This window comes from Pongo pygmaeus, chromosome 1 (assembly GCF_028885625.2).
Source record: "Pongo pygmaeus isolate AG05252 chromosome 1, NHGRI_mPonPyg2-v2.0_pri, whole genome shotgun sequence".
NCBI lineage: Eukaryota > Metazoa > Chordata > Mammalia > Primates > Hominidae > Pongo > Pongo pygmaeus.
The window spans coordinates 229,023,019-229,037,111 of record NC_072373.2 but is presented as its reverse complement, the minus strand read 5'-3'; the positions used below and the strand labels follow the sequence as shown (position 1 = coordinate 229,037,111).

The 14,093-nt window shown below is 55.8% G+C and overlaps 1 protein-coding gene across 6 annotated transcripts in view; it reads left to right on the top strand.

Annotated features, from left to right (window-relative positions):
* Nucleotides 1-14,093, top strand: part of PRKCZ (protein kinase C zeta) — a 136,379-nt gene that overhangs the window by 27,814 nt on the left and 94,472 nt on the right. The window contains exon 1 of one of the 6 annotated variants that reach the window (XM_054444195.2): nt 9,554-9,802. The exons of the other annotated variants lie outside the window; for them this stretch is intronic. The gene's annotated coding sequence lies outside the window, so the exon portion shown is untranslated. Of the gene's footprint in view, nt 1-9,553; nt 9,803-14,093 lie in introns of those variants that run through there. 6 annotated transcript variants of the gene reach the window in all.

The window sequence follows — 14,093 nt, the reverse complement described above, 5'->3', positions numbered from 1 at the left end:
GGCCCCCCACACAACATGCCATGGGGCTTTCCTGTGCCCCGAGCTGGGAACAGTCCCCTCCTCTCTCCTCTGCCTACCGTCTTGATCTCTGGCTCCCTGTCTTTCTCTTTCTTGGCTTAATGTCTGGTTAAGACCCCTCCAGCAGCTGTTTGAGAAAGACGGCGTGGGAGGCCAGTTTGGGGGATCTAGTTGGAAAATGCTTTTCCTCCAGCCACACACTTAAGGATAGTTTAGCTAGGTGTGAAATTCTGTATTGGAAAGAATTTTCCCTTTGCATTTCGAAGGGATTGCTCCACTGTCTTCTGGCTTCTTGTGTGACCGAGAAGTCAGGTGCCATTTTGATTTTGTGTGTTTTTCTCCTGAAAGTCTTGTAGAATCTTTTGTCTTCAGGGTTCTCAAGTTTCATGATAATGTTCCTTGTCGTGGGAACTTCTTTGTCTCTTGTGCTGGGAACTCGTGCTGTGGAACCTTGCGACATTTGGATGTGAGGAGCTTTACACCCAGTTATTTATCACGTGGCCGACTCCCCGTCTCTGACTATCTTTTAGAGTTAATACTGATTATTTGTTGGCCCTCCCAGGCTGGTCCTTTAATTTTCTTCTCTATTTTCCATTTCTTTGTTTATTTTATATGCTAGGAGACATCTTCAGGTTTCTCTGTCCAAACCATCTATTAAGTTTGTTGCCTTGTTCCCGTGCTTGTCTTTCATTCTTTTTTCTCTGAAGGTGCCTTTGTGTGTGTGTGTGTGTGTGTGTGTGTGTGTGTGTGTGTGTGTTTTTTTTTTTTTTGAGACGGAATCTTGCTCTGTTGCCCAGGCTGGAGTGCAGTGGCTTGATCTCGGCTCACTGCAACCTCCACCTCCCGGGTTCAGGCCGTTCTTCTGCCTCAGCCTCCTGAGTAGCTGGGACTACAGGCGCCCGCCACCACACCTGGCTAATTTTTTGTAGTTTTAGTAGAGACGGGGTTTCACCGTGTTAGCCAGGATGGTCTCGATCTTCTGACCTTGTGATCCGCCTGCCTCGGCCTCCCAAAGTGCTGGGATTACAGGCGTGAGCCACCGCGCCTGGCCTGAAGGTGCCTTTTTAAGGCAGAGTGTCCTGCCCTTGTGTCAAAGGCATATCGCACTCTTTCCCTGGGGTTATTCATCCCAGCCGAGAGGCACCGCGGTATCATGTGGTGATTGAGCAGCACCCAGCACATTCATGGCTGCAAGGCTTCCCGTGTGTGAACTCATTTAATCTTCTCAGTTTCCTGTGGGCACCATTGTTTTCTTTGTTCTGGGAAAAGAACAGCACTGAGGCACAAACAGGTCAAGAAATTTCCCAAAATCACACAGTTTGAGCTGGGACTCAAACCCCAAGGGCTGGGCTTAAGCCCATGCTATTTGCCACGTGCCCCAGCTCCTGAAGCTGTGTGGTCAGACCCCAGCTCTGCTACCCACCAGCCATGTGACCTTGGCCACAACACTGTCCACCGTGTCCCAGACCCTCATAAGTGGGCGTGATGGTAAAAGGCTTGGCTCCCAAGGCTGTCATGGGATTAGTCAGTAACTAAGCCACAACGCTGGCCCCACAGCTGCTGCTGATGGTGGCACACGGTGGGAGGATGCGTGCTGGCAGCGGTTGGTGATGACGTCTCCTATCGGTGTTTTCTTTGGCCTCGTACTCAGCTGTTTTCACCGGGGGTCCCTTTTTGTGTTTGTCTTGGCCTTTGGGGCTTCCTGGGCCCCTGGTGACCCTCATTTGTCTGCCCACGTTGACTCGTGGGGCACCACAGAGCCGGTGGTGGCGGAAGTCCCCGGGGGAGTGTCCTGCCTGTGAGGGCCGGGCGTCTCACCCCTAGTAAGGACTCTGCTGCCCCCGCAAGCCCTCTCGTTCCCTGGCTGCCTTGGGTGAGGAAGGGGGTCTGGGGGTCGACTCCTCAGTGACTGGGACCCTGCACCGCGGGCTCCCCACTTTCCTGCTACCTGGAGCCTCTGACTCGGGGCCCTTCTTTGGGGTTTGGCCCAGTGCAGTCTCCTGGTGGCCACAGGGCCCTCTGCCTTCCAGGTCCCAGGGCATCACTGCCTGGCCTGTCCTCCTCTTTGCTGTTACGGGTTTGTTGGAGTTTTTCTTCCTTTGGTCTTGGAGGGAGGGTCAGTCAGTGATGTGTTCGCGCTGCTGTGTCCACCTGGAAACCATTGTGTTGACTCTCTCTGAAGGCTAAAGTATGCAGGAAAACCAGAGTTGGAGAAGGTCTTTAGGTAGGGGCAGTGCGTGTGGACGTGGCGGTGCATGTGGACGTGGCAGGTGTGGACCAGCACGTCCCACCGCTCTGCATCCTGAGGAGCTGGAGGGTGTGGTGCAGGGTTTTAAGGAGGGCAGAGGCCCTTCTGTTTGTTTTTCCTTGATGCTGCCCCCCGTGCGACCTGGGGGCAATTTTCGAATGCTTGACCCAGGTAGTTTGGTTCTGTCACCCCCTCGTTCAGTGGGGTGGTGGGAAGACCAGTTTTTGGAACAGTTTTGGATTTATAGAAAAATCAGGACAGGAGTAGAGCACAGGCATTCCCTGCTTTCTCCTGGTCAGCGTGATGCGTGAGTTACACTTCCCCAGCCAGTCTCAGCGCCTTTCCACCTGAGGCTTTATTCCGCTTGCCTCAGTCTCCCCTCCTGCCCTCTTTCTGTCCCGGGATCCCGTCCAGGGCCCCACGTGGCACTTGGCCGTCACGTCTCCTTAGGTCCCTCTCACTGTGGGGTCCCTCAGACTTGCCTCGTTTTCAGCGACCTTGGTAGTTTTAAGGAGGGCTGGTCAGGTGTTTTGTGGGACAGCCCTTCGCTGGGGTTTGCTTCATGTTTTTCTCGTGAGGACTGGGCCCTGGGTTTTGGGAGGAGGTGAAGCCTCCTTATGTCGCTGGATCCGGGTCCACACCCTCCACCCAGCCTGTCTGTGTTGGCCTTGCGTGCCACCTGGCCACGGTGTGTTTGTCGTCTCACACCTGGCCGCGGTGTGTTTGTCGGCTCACACCTGCCCGTGCCTCCTCCCCTGTGCCGTCCTGTCTGTGGAGTAAGGCGTGCACGGCCCACACCTGAGAGGTGAGGAGCTACATACGTGATGTCAAGTTTTGCACAGGACGTGTACGTCTGTTCTCGCATTGGTTATTTCATCATTCCTTTCTGTCCGTGTGGACTCGCAGGTGTCAGTTTCATACTTGGGTTAGAATTGGATACCGTGGCGCTTATTTTATTGCTCCGATTGTTCCAGCTTTGGGCACTGGGGCCCCGGCAGGCTGGCTGTTGGGGCAGCGATGAGGCCAGACACTGGGCGGGTGGGGCGGGGGGTGCCGACGGGTCTCTGGCAGGAGGGGGCAGGCTGCAGGGAGCAGGGGGAAGCAGGTCCCAGGTCCTGAGGTGGGTCTCGGGCGAGTCTGTGCTGTGGTCATGGACCCCCAGAAGGGGCCTGTGTGGCCAGGACGTCCCGTGGCTGCAGACCCTGGTGTGGGGTGTGGGGTGTGGGAGATGATTGGTGCAGCAGCCAGAGCTCCAGGGTCGTGCCAAGGTGGTGCTGGGTCTAGGCGGGGAGGGGAGAAGGCACCACGCTGTGCCCGGACTTAGTGGCGTGGTGATGTCGGGGCTGCGGGGGGCTGCCCCCCCATACTCTTCTCCCAGCTGAGTCGGCAGTGCTGCAGGGTCGGCAGCCCAGGCTCTGCATGGGGCTCGTGTGGGACTCGGCAGGTCCCTGCATCGCCTGGCACCAAGCTCAGGCATGCCCCTGACACCCCACCACTGCCACCCCGCCCCCCAACATCCCTTCCCTGCTGCCCTCCGTGCTACACTCACTTCCTCACTTGGTTTGATGAGAGGTGACAAAGGCAGAAATGGGCAGAGAGCGGCACCATCGCTGGCCCCTCTTGCCCATTTGTCCCCTGCTGGGTGGGCAGTCCTCTTTTTTTGGAAATGTGTTCAGTTCTCTTGCATTGCATAATTTGTTCACATTAAAGCAGGCTTGATCTGGGCTGCTGTGGTTCCGATCGACTCCGAATAGGACACCACACAGTCATGCCAAGAAGGCGCCTAAGTGTCTTTCCACACGGCCATCCGAGGGCAGACGTGGTCAGGGGTGTTGGACGTGTCAGACGGGTTCTTTGCAGCCCTTGGCAGCATCGCCCGCTTTGTCCCGCCCATTGTGTGCGCCTTTTCCCTGCTCCAGGGCTGTGTATTTGGCAAGAGGGAGGCTCCGTGGCACAATCACATGTGCAGGAGCTGGAGGCTGCCGGAGCGGCTGTTCGAGATGGACTTGGTAAATCACCTCTTTCAAGTTGCCAGCTGCCCGGCTACCGTAGACGGAGTGAAATCTGGTAGTTTTTATTTATTTATCTTGGCCAGCAGAGAGAATTGAGTTTGCGTGGAGACTGTAATTTCATTCTGTGAGTGTAAGATCACGTCCACGTTCCTAGCGACGGGTTTTGTGATGTGGGCAGTGCTGTGCTGGTAAATGCTCTGTGAGGAAGGAACGACGGTGGGATTTGTCACTCTGTCGATTTCCCTGGTGTAAATGCTCCCACCACAGCCGATTTCAGGCTGCCGAAGTGGGGGGGTTCACTGAAGGTGGAGTTGGGCAAGGGCGTACACGGTCGGCTTCTGAGAGTTGGTCCCCGCGCCCAACCCTCCCCTGGAGATGGGATGTCAGGGAGACCTGGTTCCATTTTTTTTTTGCCTGAACGTCTGGGGGTGGCTTTGAGGACACCTGTCCTCCTTCACAGGGGCACTTAGGATGCAGTAGCAGGGAGAGGGTGGAGGGGTGGCCTAGGGCATGAGGGAGAGGGTGGAGGGGCGGTGTGAGGGTGCAAGGGAGAGGGTGGAGAGGGTGGCAGTGAGGGTGCGAGAGGGTAGAGGGGGTGGCGAGGGTGGCAGTGAGGGTGCGAGAGGGTGGAGGGGGTGGCGAGGGTGGCAGTGAGGGTGCGAGAGGGTGGAGGGGGTGGAGAGGGTGGCAGTGAGGGTGCGAGAGGGTGGAGGGGGTGGAGAGGGTGGCAGTGAGGGTGCGAGAGGGTGGAGGGGGTGGAGAGAGTGGCAGTGAGGGTGCGAGAGGGTGGAGGGGGTGGAGAGGGTGGCAGTGAGGGTGCGAGAGGGTCGAGGGGGGTGGAGAGCGTGGCAGTGAGGGTGGAGGGGCGGCGTGAGGGAGCAAGCCACCTCGGGCAGCAGGTGAAGGACAGGTGTCCACACCTCGGGTGCCCCCGTCCTCCCTCTCCTCATGTCCTGATAGGTCTGAACAGGAAGTTACCTTTAGGGCGGCTGTACAGTGAGTTTTAAATACCTTGGTCCAAATTTTCAAACATGTATCTTTAGCGTTTCCCCTGTTGCTGGCCCCAGAGTGTTTGGTTCACTGGTTGGAGCATGCACTGAGCCCCTGGAGGTACAGGGATTTTATGGGAGGAGGGATTGGTTCGAGGGGAGGTGGCTGCGTCTGTGTGCAGACGGAATTACTCACTGCCTGTCCCTCCCTGCAGCCTCTGTTCCCTCCTCGCCAGTCTCTGATTCCAGCTCCGGGCTCAGCCAATGGTCTCAGGACCCCCACGTTCATGAAATCATTGTGGTCCTCAGAGAGCTTTCGGGTGCGTGGCTGCAGCTGCCAGTGTGGACTGCACTGAAAATTCAGAATGAGGAATATTTATTCCTCATTAACTCTAATTAACGTATGATTAATTAGATTAATTCTAAAATAACCCATTGGCTGTTAACATAAATCATAGCATTTTAATGAAAAGGGACTATTTTCCCAAACAAAATATTCAGCAAGAGAGTGGCAACATTTTTGCATCTGGTTGAGCAGAAGACGGTTGAGCCATCACACCTGCCTCTGCGTTCAGGCTGCTGCGGTGTTGGGTTAAGAGTGTGAGGAAATCCAGTGTGTGAGGAGGCTTGGGGCGTTTTAACAGTTTTTCCTCTGGTAAACGTGGGTATTCTTCTTTGATATTTCTCTAAAACTCGGCACGTGGTCATTTCTTAAATGTCAGTTGAAACGTGGAATCTGAAACTGTATTGGTGTCACTTTCCTGCAGTTCCGTTAAAAATCCACTGGTCTCTTTTGCACTCGAATAGGTTTGTTGCGCATGCGTGTGTTTTAAAAATCGTATGTTGGCCGGGCGCGGTGGCTCACGCCTGTAATCCCAGCACTTTGGGAGACCGAGGCGGGCAGATCACTTGAGGTCAGGAGTTCGAGACCAGCGTGGCCGACATGATGAAACCCCGTCTCTACTAAAAATACAAAAATTAGCCGGGCGTGCGTGGTGGCGGGTGCCTGTAATTAATCCTAGCTACTCGGGAGGCTGAGGCACGAGAATCACTTGGACCTGGGAGGCAGAGGTTGCGGTGAGCCAAGAGCCTGGGCAAGAGAGCTAAACTCTGTCTCAAACAACAACAACAACAACAAAAATCGCATATTGGCTGTTAGGAAATATCGCTTCACTGGGTTCTGCAGGTCTTCCAAAGTGCAGTGGAAAACTCCCCCCACGCTCATGAGGGCGAGTGTGAAGAAGGCAGGTGCCGTCCGCTTCGGATTATGGGCATAGCTTGCTCTCGCGGCTCCCCTGCCTGGTCTCTGGGACCCCCAGGCATCCCCAGACCTCCCTGGCCTCAGCCAGTTCCCGCCGCTTCACCATATGGCAGAACACATGCGCGGCCGGCCGGCTCACAGATGGGCGTCCCTGCGTCCGGCCCACCCGCTGCGGTCCTGTGCGCTCACCCTGCCCTGGTCTCCGCCTGGACTGTGGATGGGGGTGAGCGGGGCATGGAGGCGTTCCGCGCCCACCAGCTCTCAGCGCCAGCCACCCGGCCTGCCCGGCATCGGGTCTGTGTGGCAGCACCTTGTCAGCAAGTGGAGGTCAGATGTGGGGTCAGCCGGGCGCAGTGGCTCACGCCTGTCATCCCAGCACTTCGGGAGGCCTAGCGGGGTGGATCGCCTGAGCTTAAGAGTTGTTGAGACCAACCTGGGCAACGTGGCAAAACCCCATCTCTACAAAAAAATGTAAAAATTAGCCTGGTGTGGTGGTGCACACCTGTCGTTCCAGCTCCTCGGGGAGGCTGAGGTGGGAGGGTCACCTGAGCCCAGAAGTTCGAGGCTGCAGTGAGCTGAGATTGTGCCACTTCACTCCAGCCTGGGTGACAGAGTGAGACCCTCTTAAAAAAAAAAAAAAAGATGCAGGTCAGGCACAGAAGCCAGGCAGGCTGCTGCCACCCCAACATGACCGACAAGGTGCCGTGTCCCTAACCCTCCCCGCGGCTCTGCGGGTAGGGGGTGATTCCTGTCGGCTGGGTGAGGAGTAGAGAGGCAGCTGAGCGGGTATTTATTTAAAGGGAAGACAAGGACGTAGACCGTACGGCTCTCTGAAACTTCAGCAACTTTTCCGAGACACGTTGTACCATCCGCCCTACCTGACGTGGGCGTGAAGCTGGTAGCACACAGAAGGTCCCGGAGCAGGAGCTGGCCCCAAGCCAGCAGCTTTGTGCCCTGTGTTATCGGATCTTCAGAATGCGCCTCCGGCCTGTTGACCATCTTACTCCTCACCTGGGTCCGCGGCCCACCAGATACCGGGCTTGACTTTACTCCCGGCAGGGCTGGGGCCAAAACCCTGACTGGTTGCTGCGCACGGTGCCTTTTGCCAAACCTCACATTTGTTGGTTGTGTTTTTCACAACTCTCGTCCTCTGAAGATGCCTGCTCAGAGCCCATGCAGCGCCACACTGGAGGGACTGAGGATGTGGTGGGGCCTGTGCTCAGAGCCCATGTGGCACCCGTGCTGGAGGGGCTGAGGACATGGGGGGCCCTGGCCCGGCTCCCCTCTCACAGGCAGGTCTGCACTCATGGGTGGGTTTGGGAGGCCCCGGTCTTACTGTGTTGGTGCAAAGAGGCACTTCTCTCTTTCTCTCATTCCCTTCTCCTGTCTGGGTTGGCATCATCCCAGGAGTAAGAGCTGTGTCTTTTCCCCTCCCTGTTGAAAGGAATCTTGATCCTAATGTGAGCTCAAGGATTTTCTAAAAACTGGGTTTACTATCATCCTTTTTTTTTTTTAAATTGAGACGGAGTCTTGCTCTGTCGCCCAGGCTGGAGTGCAGTGGCGCAATCTTGGCTCACTGCAACCTCCACCTCCCAGGTTTAAGTGATTCTCCCACCTCAGCCTCCCAAGTAGCTGGGACTACAGGCTCCCGCCACCACGCCTGGCTAATTTTTGTATTTTGATTGAGACAGGGTTTCTCCATTTTGCCCAGGCTGATCTTGAACTCCTGGCCTCAAGCAATCCTCCTGCCTCAGCCTCCCTAAGTGCGGGATTACAGGTGTGAGCCTCCAGGCCTCAGCCTCCCTAAGTGCGGGATTACAGGTGTGAGCCTCCAGGCCTCAGCCTCCCTAAGTGCGGGATTACAGGTGTGAGCCTCCAGGCCTCAGCCTCCCTAAGTACGGGATTACAGGTGTGAGCCTCCAGGCCTCAGCCTCCCTAAGTGCGGGATTACAGGTGTGAGCCTCTGCACCTGGCCTGGAACCATCCGTTTCTGTCACTGTTCGTCTTGAGGCTCTGGTCCTCCCAGGTTTGGCTGGCAGGGGCCTTGGCGAGCAGCTCCCCCCACGCTACCCGCTTTTCCATCAGGTTTTGTGTGTTGCTCGTGTCCGGGCAGCAGGCTCTGGCATCCCCTCGGCCTTTTCTGCTCCAGCCCGGACCTGGCCGTTTCTCCACGGAACTCGGCTTCCTTCGGAGGAGGGTGGACTTCAGAAACTAACCTGCCTGCTGCTCCTGGGGGCCGTGAGGCTGTGCCCGGTGGGCGGCGGGCCAGGGGCTGCATTGGGATTCGATGTGCGGTTCCCGCGGCAGCTCCCCGTGCTGCAGGCTCCTTCTCTCCTCCACTTCTGAGTGGGGTCTCCATCTGCACAGCGTGGGCCTGTTCGCTCGTGTGCTCTGCCTTGGAATGTGGATGACATAGCTTCAGAGCCGCGGCATCGTCACCAGGGCAGCAGACCCAGCTGGGCCAGGGCTTCTCAGCGTTCTTTTGTCCTCAGAATGCCTCCCGCCATACCCATGCCCTTGGAGAGCAGTTTCCGAAGTTAACTTGGATTCGTTTATTCATTTGTTGTCTTTCTTGGTGTTATGCTGTCAGTATGATGGTCAGTTGGGTTTATTTGTTTCTGTTTGCATTTGATTTTAGTGTATTTCCCCATTCTTTTATTTATTTTTTTTGAGACAGAATCTTGCTCTGTCACGCAGGCTGGAGTGCAGTGGCGCGATCTCAGCTGACTGTAACCACTGCCTCCCAGGTTCAATTGATTCTCCTACCTCAGCCTCCTGAGTAGCTGGGATTACAGGCGCCCACCACCACACCCGGCTAATTTTTGTGTTTTTAGTAGAGACGGGGTGTCACCATGTTGGCCAGGCTGGTCTCAAACTCCTGACCTCAAGGGACCCACCCACCTTGGCCTCCCAAAGTGCTGGGATTATAGATGTGAGCCTTTGCGCCCGTGCCCCATTCTTGTTTATTTTACTTACCTTTGGATTGTGAGGCGCCACAGCTCACCGTGGCAACAGCTGGCAGTGCAGCCCCACCACGCAGAGAGCTGCACCAGCACCTGTGGATGGCATCCTGAGGTACCAGGCGAACCCTGGGGCTTGTGTGTCTCTCCTAAAACCTTCGCTCCCAAGGGTTTTTAATGATGCCCTTATTTTTGCATTAATTGGGTCGTATCCCATCACCTGGATGTGATTACCGAGAGGAGTATAGCAGGATACCCGAGTAATATGTGTGCGATGCCAGCGGAAAGACGTGAAGAGAGTAAATGAATAACAGGTGATTTTGCTCTGAAATGGCCTTTTGGTTGGGGGGGTGGTTAAAACCTTCCTGCTCCCCTAACCGGGTACCCACTAACACAAAATGCCCGACTCTGGAAAGGAGTCCCCGGAGGCCCCTGAGGAGGACCAGCGTCTGGCCTGTCTGGGCACCGGGGGCAGCATCCAGGCCCTCGGGAGCCAGGCAGGTCACTGCCTGCACCCGGGGAGGCATGGCTTCGAGGCTGGGGACGCTGGGACAGGCGTGAGGGACAGGCTGCTGGTGCCTGGCGCGTGCTGGCCGCCTGGACACTCGGTGAAGGCGGTCTTTGTTTTGATGGCGGCAGAGCCCATCCTGAATAGCGGCTTTCTCTGCTGTGTGGGGTGGAGGCCTTGGGCTCGGATGCCGCCCGAGTTGGGGTTTTGGTTTTACAGTTTCCCACTTGTGTAACTTTAGGGAGGCCACTCAGCAGTGTCCTCACCTACCTGGCCCAGACTCCGCCTCCCTCATCTGGATAACGCCCAGCACACCTGAGAAGAGGCACAGCTCTGCCCCCGTCTGGCCCTCGTCCTCCTCACCCCTCCCTCCCCCCACCTGGACGGCACGCCCCGTGGGATCTGCACGCCCCTCCCTCCGCCTCCCTGTTCCTCCCCTGTAGTCTTAGCTCGGAGGCTGCCCCTTTCCATCGTGGGCTTCCTGGGAACCAAATCCCTCAGCTTTGGCCCCGGTTGCATCCTTAGGGCTGAAAATGGTGCCTGGGACCCAGCAGGGCTCCCTGGACATTTGCTGAACATCCTCGAGTCCTTGAGTGAACACGGCCGTGGCAGTGATTGCCACGTGACTCAGCCTCTCCATCCCATGCCCAGAGTGGCTTCCGGAGGTCCCAGAGCCCGGGCTCCAGGATGAGCCCAGCAGAGTCTTCCCGTAGACACCGTCACCCTTTGTGGAATGTCACCTCTCCTTTCTAGGTCAGGCTGTGGGAGCCTCGGAGACCGACCAAGCCCAGGTCACGTGTGCACAGCTCAGCTGCCTGGAGGCCCCTCCCAGGAGGCGGCGTCTCTTCACTCACAGACTCCAACTGGGGCTCAGCGCAACATAGCAAGACCTCATCTCAAAAAAACACAAATCAGTGTTTCTGGTTGTAAAAGCAACACGTTGACTACAGAAAATTTGACCCATAGGGCAGGATGTCAGAAAAGCTCAAATTGCTCTCGCTTGTACTCCCTGGAGAGCCTGTCACTTTTGTTTTATTTTGTTTTGTTTTCCGAGAGCATATCGTTTTTAATTTCATTCTGGTCTTCTATACTATTAGTTTTTATAGAAAATGCTAATGACATGAGGTTAGAATCCCTCTCTGTCCTCAGCTAATAGTAACAGTAACAATGGTGCTAATTCTGTTCCAGGCTCATTGTTTCTTTTTAAAACGGTGGAGCTTACTGCAGTAGAGTTTTTTCCTTAGCCAGGGTCAGCTCTGGTTTTAGAACTCATTTCCCTGTCGTGAGGTCCCTGGGCAGAGTTCTGCCGGGCGATGGTGGACGCCGATGAGGAAGGACCCAGAAGTCTCTGTTTCTGGGGGCTGCATGGGTAGAAACGTGGGGGTGACGGTGTGGGCATGAGGATGCTCAGAGCTGGGAAGACTTAAGGGTCGGGGTTGGGGACAGAGACTTCCAGGAGGCAGGGGTGTCTCTGGTCCGTCAGGGTCTGCGTTCATTTGCTTCAGCTTCTGTGAGGAGGCACCACGAGGGGCGGCCTGTAAACAAGGACCCTGATTGCTCAAGATGCTGAAGGCGGGGAAGTCCAAGCAAGGTACCAGCAGATTTGGCGCCTGGTAAGGACTGGTTCACAGCCGGAGCCTTCTCCGAGTCTTCATGTGATGAAGGGGACGAGCACGCACTCTGGGGTCCCTTTGAAAAGCACTACCAATCCCATTCCGGAAGGCCCCAACCTTACCACCTCTCAGAGGCCTCCTGACACCGTCGCCTGTGGGTGAGGATTTCAGCGTGTGAATTCGGTGGGACGTAAACGCTCAGGTCACGGTGCTGGGGCCGCTGTAGCAACGTACCGCAGATGGCGGCTCACGCGGCGGAACCCGATTGTCTCGCAGCTTGTGTGGTGATCCCAGCTACTCGGGAGGCTGCGGTGGGAGGACCACTTGAGTGCAGGAGTTTGAATGTAGCCTGGGCAACATAGCGAGATCCCATTTAAAAAAATCCAAACAAAAAGTTTATTCTCTGTCTGGAAACGAGCGTCTGAGAGCTGGGTTTCGGCAGGGCTGGTTCCCGGAGGCCGTGAGGAGCCATCTCTTCTTCACCCGGGCCCTTCCTCCCTGTGCTGCCATGTCCACGTTACCCTCTGTTATGAGGACAGCAGTTGTTTTGGATCTAAGCCTGCTGTAATGACCTCACTCACTTAACTGATTACATCTGCAGTGTCCTATATGTAAATAAGGGCATGTTCTGAACTCCTGAGGGTCAGGATGGCAGCTTGGATTCCGAGGGGATTCTATTGCACTCATGCAGAGGCCCTGGGGGCTGCACCTTGGCAAGGGGTTCCCATGGCCTGGCTGGTCTGCGGTCCTTGTGGTCAGCTGCACCCAGCCCTCCCGCAGAAGGGGCCCGTGCACCCATGGTTTTGTAGCAGTCAGGTGGCACCTGTTCAGAGGGCCCTGCTGACCGAGGGGCGTGGGCTCAGCACCGCCAGGGCCCGTGCCCTGTGTCCCCGCAGGATGCTGCTGGCCGTCTCACCACTGAGGGGATGCCACCCAGCCCCCTCACCCTCAGCTGCTCCTTCCAGGAGCTTAAGGCCCCTAAAGTCTGCCCCCATCCCTGGGGTCAGAGCCCACCCTGGGTTGGTTTTGAAGAAACACCGTTGCTTCTCCAAGGAGGCCCTGTGCACATGTAGGAATGAAGCCCTCGTCCTCCCACAGCCGCGTGCCCCTCCTGCGCCGCGTGTGTGGTTTTGCTCGTGGCACCTGGCGTGGGCGCCCTGGGAGTGGCAGCCGGGGCGTCTGGGAAAGAGCCAGCCCAGGGGGGACCCCACGGTCTGGGAGGCCATGGATCCTGGTTGCGGGATTTTGGTTTTAACATTTGGTTTACTTATTTTCAGACTTTTTTCCAAACAAATGATTCGTCCGTATTAATTTAGCTCTCCCTGTGGAATTTGTAGGATCTCAGTTTTCTTGACATTATGATCTAAGCAGATTATTGAACACACGTTTTAAATATTATCTTTTAAAACTGTCAAATGTACCATCATATAGATGTGCTTTAATAAAGTGGTCAGAGAGCTGTGGCCCACTGTAGTTCTTGTTTGTTTTTTTGAGCTGGAGTCTCGCTCTTGTTGCCCAGGCTGGAGTGCAGTGGTGCAATCTCGGTTCACTGCAGCCTCCGCCTCCTGGGTTCAAGCAGTGCTTGTGCCTCAGCTTCCTGAGTAGCTGGGATTACAGGCGCTTGCCACCATGCCCGGCTAATTTTTGTATTTTTAGTAGAGACGGGTTGGGGGTTTTACCAAGTTGGCCAGGCTGGTCTCGAAAATCTGACCGCAGGTGATCTGCCCACCTTGGCCTCCCAGATTGCTGGGGTTATAGAAGTGAGCCACCGCGCCTGACCTGTTTGTTTTTTAATTGTGTTAAAATACCCATAACATAAAATTCACCATTTTAACCATTTGTTAAGTGTGTAGTTCAGTAAAGTATATTCATGCTGCACAGCCAATCTCCAGAATTTCATCTTGCACAACAGAACCTCCGCGCTCCCACCTGCAGCACACGGGAGTTACAATGTCTCTGCGTCCTCGCTGACACTCCCTACGTTCTGTTCCTGGCCGTCCTCTTGGGGCGAGGCGGTGCCCAGTGTGGGTCTAGTTTGCCTCTCCCGGTGGTTGGTGATGTTGAGCCTCTCGCGCCTGTGGCCACTTGTGCGTCGGCTTTGGAGAAATGTCTGCACAGATCCTCTGCCCGTTTTGTAATTGAGTTCCTCGTTTCTGTGGTTGCGTTGTCCCGTGGGGTGGATGACCTGCACGCACCGTGTGAATTGATCCCACCTCTTCCATGCGGACCCACCAATTACCAGGCGGGAGCAGCAGGGGGCGTCCGAGGGCCCCGACCCCAGGCGGGAGGACAGATGCGCATCCTGTGTCGGGGCCACGGAGTTGTGGGCAATTGTTTCTTTTTCTTTTACTTTCTTTGGTATCTTCCAAATCTTTATAAAATCTTTATAAAAATTATTTAAGGAGAAGACTCATGTAGAACAGAAAGCATCGTGCCAGACAGTGCTTGGTACTTGCAAGAATGGCTGTGTCCCCAGGAGCCGGT